This window comes from Camelus dromedarius, chromosome 4 (genome assembly GCF_036321535.1).
Source record: "Camelus dromedarius isolate mCamDro1 chromosome 4, mCamDro1.pat, whole genome shotgun sequence".
Classification (NCBI taxonomy): Eukaryota; Metazoa; Chordata; class Mammalia; order Artiodactyla; family Camelidae; genus Camelus; species Camelus dromedarius.
The window spans coordinates 47,931,182-47,941,152 of record NC_087439.1 but is presented as its reverse complement, the minus strand read 5'-3'; the positions used below and the strand labels follow the sequence as shown (position 1 = coordinate 47,941,152).

Below are 9,971 nucleotides of genomic sequence, written 5' to 3'. Positions count from 1 at the left end.
ACAAGGCCAGGTTACCTCCGCATACAAGTGGGGTTGGAAGACTATCCCGGGGAGATGGTTATTAGAAAGCCGCAGTGCAGTGTCTGTGATGCGGGCCCAAGCCCAGCTGCAGGGGACTGGGTGAGTCAGGGACAGGTCAAGGGGACAGGGAGTGACTGTTTCATGAAGCAAAGGGGTACTTGCAGTTTCACCCACGTGTTTGTTTTCAAGCAGCAATTGCAGGGGAGAGAATAGGTCAGCGGCAGAGTATGCGCTCAGCATACCCGAGATCTAGGGTTCAGTCCCCAGTACCTCCATTAAGGAAATAAATAAACCTAATTTTATTTCCCCTCTCAAAAAAACTAAAATAAAAAATACATAAAAATTTTTTTTAAAAGAAGCAATTGCCAGTCAATTCTTTTTATAATCTTAATGTCTTTTAAAAATGATATTAGCTGTTTTGGGGTGGCATGTGAGGTTTGTAGCCGGGAGCTGCTCCTGCCACCAAGAACATGGAAACTTTGTCCTGAGTCCCGCTCTTAGTGCTCCAGCGTCCCAGCCTGAGATGAAGAAGCCGCCCCGGGTGCCTGGCCACCGTGGTGTGCGCTCTGATGGTAGTGTCTTACTTCTTACCACTGGAGGAATAATTGATGAAGTCACTGTCGCACCTCCCAGGGCTGGCTCCGTGACTGATGAACGTGGGCCTCAGAGGCCCGCTGGTGGAGTACGTGGACAACATACTACGAAGGGCCCACAGCCAGCTTCCTGTTTACAGTGGGAGGTTTAGGTTTCATAATCCTGGGCCGATCCAATGTGCCAAACGTTCCAAAACTCAACAGATGTCTTGTCTATACATTGGATTTGTGTCCTATTGAGTATTTTCGTGGCTGGAGTATTCATGAGAATGAAACTGCCAGGCTATCTGAATGTTCGAGTGCCTTTGGAGAAGAAATCAGTGGAAAATGGATTTGCTCCTGTTAATGAAATTTTAAAGGCTGTATCAATCCTCTAACATGAAATGTGAGAAAGAATGAAAAACAGCAGAAAAAGAAACATCTGTGAAAAGACAGGAAGCAATAAAGCTTGGACTAGAGTGTCTTCTGCTTAGGGAAGAGATAAGCTTATCACAGTATTTTTTTTCCTGCTGACCTGTACGGATGTACCAATGATAAGTGGCATTTTCTTCTTAGTTTTTTGTTTCTGAAAGAAAATATGCTCCGTTTCTACAACTATACTGTTGAATAAAATGATTTTTTCCAACCCCCTTAACATTTTTTGGACCTTTCTGATTTTCAGAAATTAATGTAAAATCAGGAAGCAAGATCCCATAGGCTAAGAACCCTGGGTGGCTGCTCAGCTTTGCCTTTAGATACTGCGTGATAGTACATTATTTCAGATATGTATGTAAGACTGCTTCCTACAGTAGGAAAGGAGCAGAAATTGATAATTTTTCTAATTAAAAAAAAACAGTTAAATTTGAACATAGCAATGAAAACCTAAGCACCTCTCCATTGCTTTGTTAACTTCTTCCTTAATGCAGAACTGGCTGTAACAAACACTTGCAAGCCTTTCTGGTCAATATTCAACATTATGGATTTTCTTACAATTCATTTATCCACAGACACTTTTCCAGAGCCCTGCTGCCTGCAGAGCCGCTTGGAAAGTGAAGAGGGAAGAAGGGCCCTCCACCCCTCCTGGAGACTGGGGGCCTTGGCCCTAGGTGGGCCTGTTACCTAGAACTCTCCCCGCCAGTGTCTGCCTGGCTAACTTCCTTTCCTCCCTCAAGTCTTCCACCACTGCAGTGAGACCTGCCCTGACCATGGTAATCCTGCAGCCGGCCCTCTCCCCCCAAACTGCAGGGGCTCCTGTCTCCTGTTCCCTGATCTATTTTGTTCTTTTCTTCATAGCAACTGCCAGCCACTGAGTAATACTACTTATGCAGTACCTTTAGTGTTTGCTGCACATTTCCCCCGACTACTACGGTGCAAGCTCCTCGAAGGCAGGCATCTTTATCTGTTTTGTTCTCTGACTTATCCCAGGTGCCTAGAGCATTCCTGGGCACATCGTAGGCCTTCTGTTCATATTTTTGGGTTAAAAAAAGCAGTTGTCCCAGTGGGCTGTGACTCCTTCATGAAACAGGAAGGGCTTTGGCCAAACTTTGGAAGATAGGCAGGCTTTCCATATGAGAAATAAGGAAGATGATCGGGTAGGGGAGCAACATGAGCAAAAGCTGGGAGATTGGAACAAGTCAGTCCTTTGGGAGGCAGTGACTAGACTGATTTGGCAGTGCCTGGGGTGTGTGGTAGCAAATGCCAGGATAAAGGGTGTGGATTTTCTTTTGTAGACAATGGGAGGGAAGGGAAGGACCATGGAATGGTTCTGAGCAGGGGAGGTACTTGATGCCAGAAATCTTTTAGGAAGATTGACCTGGAAGTGGAGTGCCTTTTGGGTGGGAGTGGTCCCTTCTGGGATATTTTCCTGGATCCCCACCCGCGTTTTCCCCTTCCTCATGAGCACTCCTGATCAGTCTGGGGCTTCTCTGTGCCCCCATTTTCCCTGTGCTCTCACTGCTCCGCACCAAGCCAGAATCAGAATCTGAAGGTGTGTGGCGCATCTTAGATTTGGAGGGGCAGCTTTGGCTCTGCCGACTCCCCTTTCTCTCACTGAAGTTGGGGGAGCCTCTGGTTAGAACTGGCATGTGGCACTTGGGATGCTTCCTCCTGCTCCTCCAGCTTCAAATTCATGCTACGGCCCCAAGAAGGATGAGAGAATGCTTTGAGATTTCCCTAAGCAACAATGAAATTCCAAAGGAGTAAAAGGCGCGGAGACCTTTGCCTGGTACATCAAGATCGTGGACAGATTTAGAGCTGGAGCCTTGTGTTACAAGTCAGACTCCAAGAGGGGTAACCAGCCCATTAGCGCAGGCACCTGGAAACTGACTTTTCTGTCATCTCTCCAAACACACACACACATGCACACACACGTGTGCACACTCTCATAGACACACGTTCACTGGGCCCTGGAAAGATCAAGGCCAGCTGCAAAGCACCCATTCCCCAAGACTCCTAATTTATATTGGGAACTAGCTATAAAGCTCCCCCTGGCCCCCAGCCTTCCCTTGCAATGATGAAGAGCATGTCACATCACACTAAATGTGACACTTAATCAAAACCCATCTTCTTTAACAAATCCTTAACCTCCAGCACAGGAGAGTCACCAAGGCCAAGGGACGAGACGGGGAGCCGACTCAGGTGGCGTACGCTTTGATTAAGATGATACAGATTTCCTTTTATTTCACTTTCATCAGAGTTGTAGAATTCCAGATCTGTCCCCTTTTTGATTTGACAACAGCACATTTCAGTAGAGGTTGACACCAAAAAAAGACCAGGACTTGTGCTCTCTTCAACCTGGAGTAGGCGATAATTTCTCTGAATCCTCTTCAGTAATGATCGCCAGGGCTTCTGATCTTCCCATAAGCAAGTTTTGCAGGGAATGTGGTTAAACTGAAGCACAAACCTGGCTGGCATCTGGTTCCTTTCTTAAGTAGTATCTAAATACCCTTAATCTATCGGCCCTGGAAAAGACCTCCCCTTCTCTGCCTCCTTCCCTCTGTCTTTTTTTCCTGAGACTTAAATCCTCAAGTGAATTCTTTCGCCAGATTTCTGGGGCAGGAAATTTACTTCCTGCCACACAGTATATTAGAAACTTCTGGGACTCCAGCGGCTGTCCATCTCTATACCATGGCCCATGGTTTTTCTCCTGACCTGTGTGGGATTTTGTTTTACAATTATTTAATCACAAGGTAGTTCCTGATAGAACATATTTCTCTCTGTTCAATAGTTATTGAATCCCTGATTATGGATGGCGTAGGTGTTATGAGACAGAAAGGTTTATTTCTGCTTCCAAGAAACTTTCAATCTGGAAATATGATGCAATAACAGTAATATGTGGTAGAATGTGACAAATGGCTACAAAAACTCCAAAGCACAGGAATTCATCCAGTATTAGTCATCCAACACGTGGCAGACCCCATTCTAGGCTCTGGGATATGGCTCTGTACAAAATGGACAACATTCCTGCCTGCAAGGTGCTTACATTCTAGTTGGGTCTGGATTTTCAATTTTTGTGTATTCAGCTTTGAACTACCCATCCTTTCAAACCTTATCCATTGACCTCCTCCAGTCTCCTTCTGTAGACTGCATTTGGACTTTCATGCACACGCTGACAAGTGAAATGTCTGAGCTATTGCACAACCTCATCCCAGCCCAGTTTGTGTAATGTTGGTGCCCTTATTATTCACTAAAAATCAGCAGAAATTTAAAAAAATTGAAAGTGTGTAAGTTCTCATTAACTTATTATAACTGAGACAAAGATGGAAACCACTAGGAAGGAAAAAAGCAAAATGAGAGGATCTATTTAAAACATTGTCGAAATATCACATATTGAGTCTCACGAAGTATAATTAGGATTTTTAAAATTATTTTTTGTTTCTGTGAGAGCAGTCTTCCTTATGATACCTGTTGGCAATAGCTTGGGCAGGTTCTCAGCAAAAGCACTGTTTAGGGCCCTACCACTACACGGGGGCCCCTTTTGCACTCCTCGGGGCTGGGTGCTGGGACCTGGACCAAGAAAGGACCAGGCGTGGCTCAGTATCAGGAAAAGGCACTTACCTTTTACTCAAAGACATAAAGGAGAATAGAATGTCCAGCATATTTCAAAGCAGAAGGAAAAAAAGGTTTTCTAGAAAAGCCTGCATTTTAGCCAAAAAGAGGAGATAAGAAAACAGCAAAGAATCATCTCCTTTCCAAGAACAGGTTAAGGCTAAAGATTGTAGACTGACCTAGAGTGGGAAGATGGAAGTTGGTTCAAGGGCCAGAACCAGGAAGAGACTAAGTGTCACACCTGCACTGTGGAACACCCCCTACCCCGCCCCTGGAGGAGAGGAGACTGTCCGAGGATTATTCCTGAAGACAGTCTATGAAGGAGTCCGGGCAGGATGACAGCACACCAATGGGACAGTGTTGAATGTTGCGGGTGAGGGCAGCCAGAGCCACCCGCAGCTGTAATAAGAAGAACTTTACTTGGTAGTTACAGTGGCATATGGTCCGTGTCCTATTTTCCCTCCCGCAGGCCCCTGAACTGCTCATGCAGCAATGCAGCATGCACAGGAGGAAACTACAGCCTTAAAAGCCAGCGAGAGCTGGAGCAAAGACGTCTGCACTTGTCCTGGGAGACAATCTCCTTCTCCTTCTGACCGGCAGAGGAGCTGAGGGGCTGCTACAACCCCTAGTCAAAGTTTGGAGGGATCATCGTCTGCTGGCCCTTCTCTGTGACCTCCCCATCATACTTGAGAGCTGACCCCTGGTCTCACCAGCACAATTAAGAACTTTAGCGCAGAATTCAGTCACCATCCAGGTGAGTAAACAGGTGTTTGGTTCTCTGTGTGTCATTGTGATAAAATAGTCTATATTTTTAACTTATTTTTCAACATACATAGAAGTATAAAGAATCCCACGTTGTACACAAGCTTACACAATTACATTTCAGTTTTTTAAATTAATGAATAAAAAAACCAAAAAAAATTTTAAAAAAAAACCTCTTCTTCAACCATATGATGGACTACTATGCAGCCATTAAAACCTTAAAATCATCTTACTGAAAAAAAAAAAAGACTCCCATATACCCATCATCTAAGTTTAAACATTAATACCTTGCCACATGCTATAGACTGAAAGTTTGTGTCTTATCCCAAATTCATGTATTGAAACTTAGTCCCCACTGTGATGACATTAGGAGGTTGGACCTTTGGGAAGTGGTTAGGTTATGAAATGGGAGCCCTCATGAATGGGGGTCCCTTAGAAAAGAGACCCCAGAGAGGCCTCTCACCTCTTCCACTAAGTGAGGTTAGGTGCGAGGATAGCCATCCATGAACCAGGAGGAGGGCTCTCATCAGACACCAAATCTGCCAGCAACTTAATCTTAAGACTTTTAGCCTCCAGAATTGTCAGGTGTAAATGCTCGTTGTTTATAATCCATTCAGTCTACGGTATTCTGTTACAGGAGCCCAGATGGACTAAGACAGCAATTTGCTTCATCAGCTTTTTTTCACCTTAAGTATTTTAAAATGAATTCGAGACATTGTATTTCACCCCTAAATAGTTCATTATATGCTTTTAAAGAGATAAGACATTTTCTTATGTAATAACCAGAATACTCCTATCACGCATATCAAAATCAACAATAAATTCTTAAACATTTTCTAATACCCAATCCAAATTCAAGATCAGGGGCGTTCAAGGTGGTATGGCAGTAGACATACCCAGTCCAAATTCAAATGTTCCTGGTTATCCCAAAATGTCTTCTTACAGTTGGTTTGTTTGAGTTAGGATCCAAACCAGGTGCACACCTGCATTTGGTTGTTACATCTCTTCAGTTCCTTTAATCTAGAGGATGATTCTTTTGCGTTAGCCAGGGGGTTGCTCTCACCACCTCTGTCCTAGGCTGCTGTGACTCTCTCCAAGTGTCCTTCGAGGCCCCTCCTGAGCTGTCCGGGTGACCAGACCAGAGTGGCTACAGTCTGAAGGTATTAGATCTGTCTTGGAACAAGAGACGCAGATTTTCAAAATTCCAGGTATGAGACCATGAGTTTTGGGAAAAATGTAGGATGCAGTTTCTGTCCCCTGGTTCCAGACAAGATACAGCTTCCACCTGGAGGAGGGAGAGAGAAGGAGGGCCCCAGAATAGAAGCAGGCTGAGGAGGGCGCATTCCACACACAGAGGGCCCAAGCAGAGGGGCTGCATCTGCAGCTTGTGCTGGTGGGCTAGGCAGCTGCCCTCCTCGGGCTTCTCTGGTGAGCACGGCCAGTGACAGTCTCCTGCTGTTTGTCCAGTGGGAGAGACACCGATCACTGCCAGGAGAACTTTACAGTCAAAGGCCCATGACACAGGGAAAGCCCCTTCATTGGGCTTGGGGGCCCTGGCTACCTAGCGGGTTGGTGGTGCATGGAAGGAAGCCTGTCCCACCCCCACCCTAAACCTGGCCAGCATTGCACTGAGGTCATCCATGCAGCTGGGCCGGGTGACACACGCCTTCTGCTACATCTTTGTAAGGCTGCCTGGCCACTGGCATACTCTCGTGCTCCCTCTGAGAGTTCAGCCTTATGCTAGGCTGATTTTCCCTAGGTTTGAAACTTTGATCCAAAGAATAGTGTTTCTCAGAAACAGACTCACAGACATAGAAAACAAACTTATGGTTACCAGGGAGGAAAGGAGGGAGGTGGTGGAGGGATAAATTGGGAGTTCAGGATTTTCAGATACAAACTACTGTATATAGAATGATAAACAAGGTCCTACCATATAGCACAGGGAACTATGTAATAGCCTATAATGAAAAAGAATATGAAAAGGAATATATCTAAATATATATATATAAAACTGAATCACTATGCTGTACATCAGAAATTAACACAACATTGTAAACCAACTATACTTCAATTGAAAGAAAAAGACGCACAAAGACTAGCATTTCTCTTGTGGGAGCAGGAAGTGCCTGGAGCCTGAGCTTTGTCCTCTAGTGCAGTGTTCCAGCCGAAGTGTGCCCCTGGCCCTCCTGGAACAGAGCTAGCCATGCTAGTGAACAGAGTGGAGAGGTGTGAGCCAACACCCAGATGACAGCTGTGCTCTGGGCCTCGGGCAGTGCAGAGTGCTGGCCTGCCTTCCTGCCTGTGTCTGTGTGGAAACTCGGTCCTGCGGAGTGCGTTTGGGGGATGTTCATCTTTTCTGATGGCCACTTAGTGCTCCTTGGGCCCTTGTCTTCTCTTTATTGGCCTTGGTGGCCATGGCACTGAGAAGGCAGGCTCCTTGGGGACCCCAGACATTCTCACTGTACCAGGATGGTGGGAACTTTGGGGGGCTGCTGCTCTGCTGGCCCCCACATGTAGCACAGAGATCCTGGCAGCTGGAATCTGGTCTGCATCTGATCCATTTTATCTGCAAAGTATTCAGAAAATCTCTCCTCCGGAGAACATGCTGACCCTCTGAAGGAGGGAGTGTAGGGTAGGTTGCCTGTTTGAAGATGTTCTCAGTTTTGATGAGGCTTGTGCAAAGACCCCCGATAAGCCTCAGAACGTGAGCCAAGCGGGTGGGGAAAAGGCTCTCTGGTGACACTCGGCGTCTTCCCCGGCCTTCCATTTTATGTGTTTACCAATTGTGAAAGCAAATCCAGCTGTTGGGAGGAATTGCTTCCAGATGACATTATGGGAAAGGAAAACACACTTTATAAAAAAGCTGCAGAATAAAAAGCAGAACATGTACGCTCTGTGGGCCAGGATCTCATATGGACTATTTCCTGATATTGTGCAATAAGCCAGCTCCTGGGGTAATAATCAGAACGTGCAAATGTTCCCTGTACTAGAGTCAGGAGACCAGGGCTGGGGCCAGTCTTGGCAGAACTTGGGGAAAATCACTTGACCTCGCTGGGCCACCAGATTTTTCTCCTTCTCCAGAACTGCTTCCCACCTTCACCGGGGACCTGTGAAAGCCTCAGAAAATATCTTCTGTATGCCCAGTGATGTAAAAGGAACCACAGCAAAGCAAGGACATTTTGCTTTTGAAGACAGGATTCATTTCTCCGCCCCCCAGCACAGAAATTTGCTGTGTTGGCTTTCTCCAAGATTTCAGAAGCTCTCTAACAAGCTGGAATTAAACTGTCCCTTTACTAATTTGGTTTCACAGGCCACTGGATAAAACCTACTTAGAGTGGTTTGGAAGAGGATTAGGACATTTGCGTCTCTTCCAAGTTGACTTTTCAGGCAAGGGTCAGTCAGCAGCTGGAGACTCCCTTGGCTCGGGGCCAGGGCTCTTTTGTAAGCTGTAAGTTTGCAAGGGCCTGTTGAGCATGCTGTAACTCTTTATCCAAGAAACAGAAAGTTTGCAAGGAAATAAAAACGTAAATGTATAAAAGCAGGACACATGTTCCCAAGTTTGCCTGCCTAGAGAGAAGGCCAGAAAGGCCAGGGTTGGGGGGGAAGGTATAGCTCAGTGGTAGAATGCGTGCTTCGAAGGCACAAAAGGTCCTAGGTTCAATCCCCAGTACCGCCATTAAAAAATAAATAAACAAGTAAATAAACCTAATTGCCCCCTCCCCCAAAACAGACAAAAACAACAACAAAAAACCCCTCAACACAGAAAGCCCAGGGTTGCATTTCCCCAGGGCAAGGGAAACAGCCAAGGCCCTTGAGTTACCTCCTTCAGTCCCAAGGGGGCAGAGTGGACTTCAGCAGCCAGAGAACTGCCTTGAGCTCAGGAGATCTCCTAAGACCTGCATGGTCGCCACTAGCCATGTGTGGCTGTTACAATTAAATAAAATTTAAAATTGTTTTTCAGCCTCGCCAGCCACATTTCAAGTGCTCAGTAGCTATACGTGGGTAGTAACTGCCGTATGAGGCCGTACAGATAAAGTGAACATTCACGCAGTTACTGAGTACCACGGCTGTGAAGGAAGCATCCAACGTCTCTACCCTCAGGGAGTTTCTCTTCTAAAGGGCAAGATAAACAATAGACACTAAACATAATGAGGAACTTTATCCTTTGAGGCACCAGAAGGAAACAGATGAGGCACTCAGTTGAGTGATTGAGAACAGCTTAATAAAGGATTTACCAAGATGTGAGCTGACTTCAGAGAAACCAGCAAGGAATGGTACAGGACCCCAGAACTACCCCCAGTAGCAGTAGGCCTGGAGGCACAAGCGGAGAGGTGATCAGCAGAACCTGGTGAGAGCTGCAGAGAGGGGGCTGTGGCCTCTGCTGGGGACCTGGCCTGGAGAGGCTTATGGGTGGGGGAGGGGCCTAATGACTTGGACCCCCACACTCCTCCCTTCTCAGGGCCTCCCACTGGCCAGGCCCCAGGGAAGCCACCGGCAGGGAGTCCCCTGGGGCACAGCGCACGCACGGTGGAAACTAGAGGAGAGGGAATCTGAAGGGACAGACAGAGT

At 46.4% G+C, this 9,971-nt stretch overlaps 1 pseudogene; it reads left to right on the top strand.

Annotated features, from left to right (window-relative positions):
* The first annotated feature begins 491 nt into the window (after window positions 1-491).
* On the top strand, window positions 492-991 carry LOC116152929 (oligosaccharyltransferase complex subunit OSTC-like; annotated as a pseudogene).
* The last annotated feature ends 8,980 nt before the right edge of the window (window positions 992-9,971 follow it).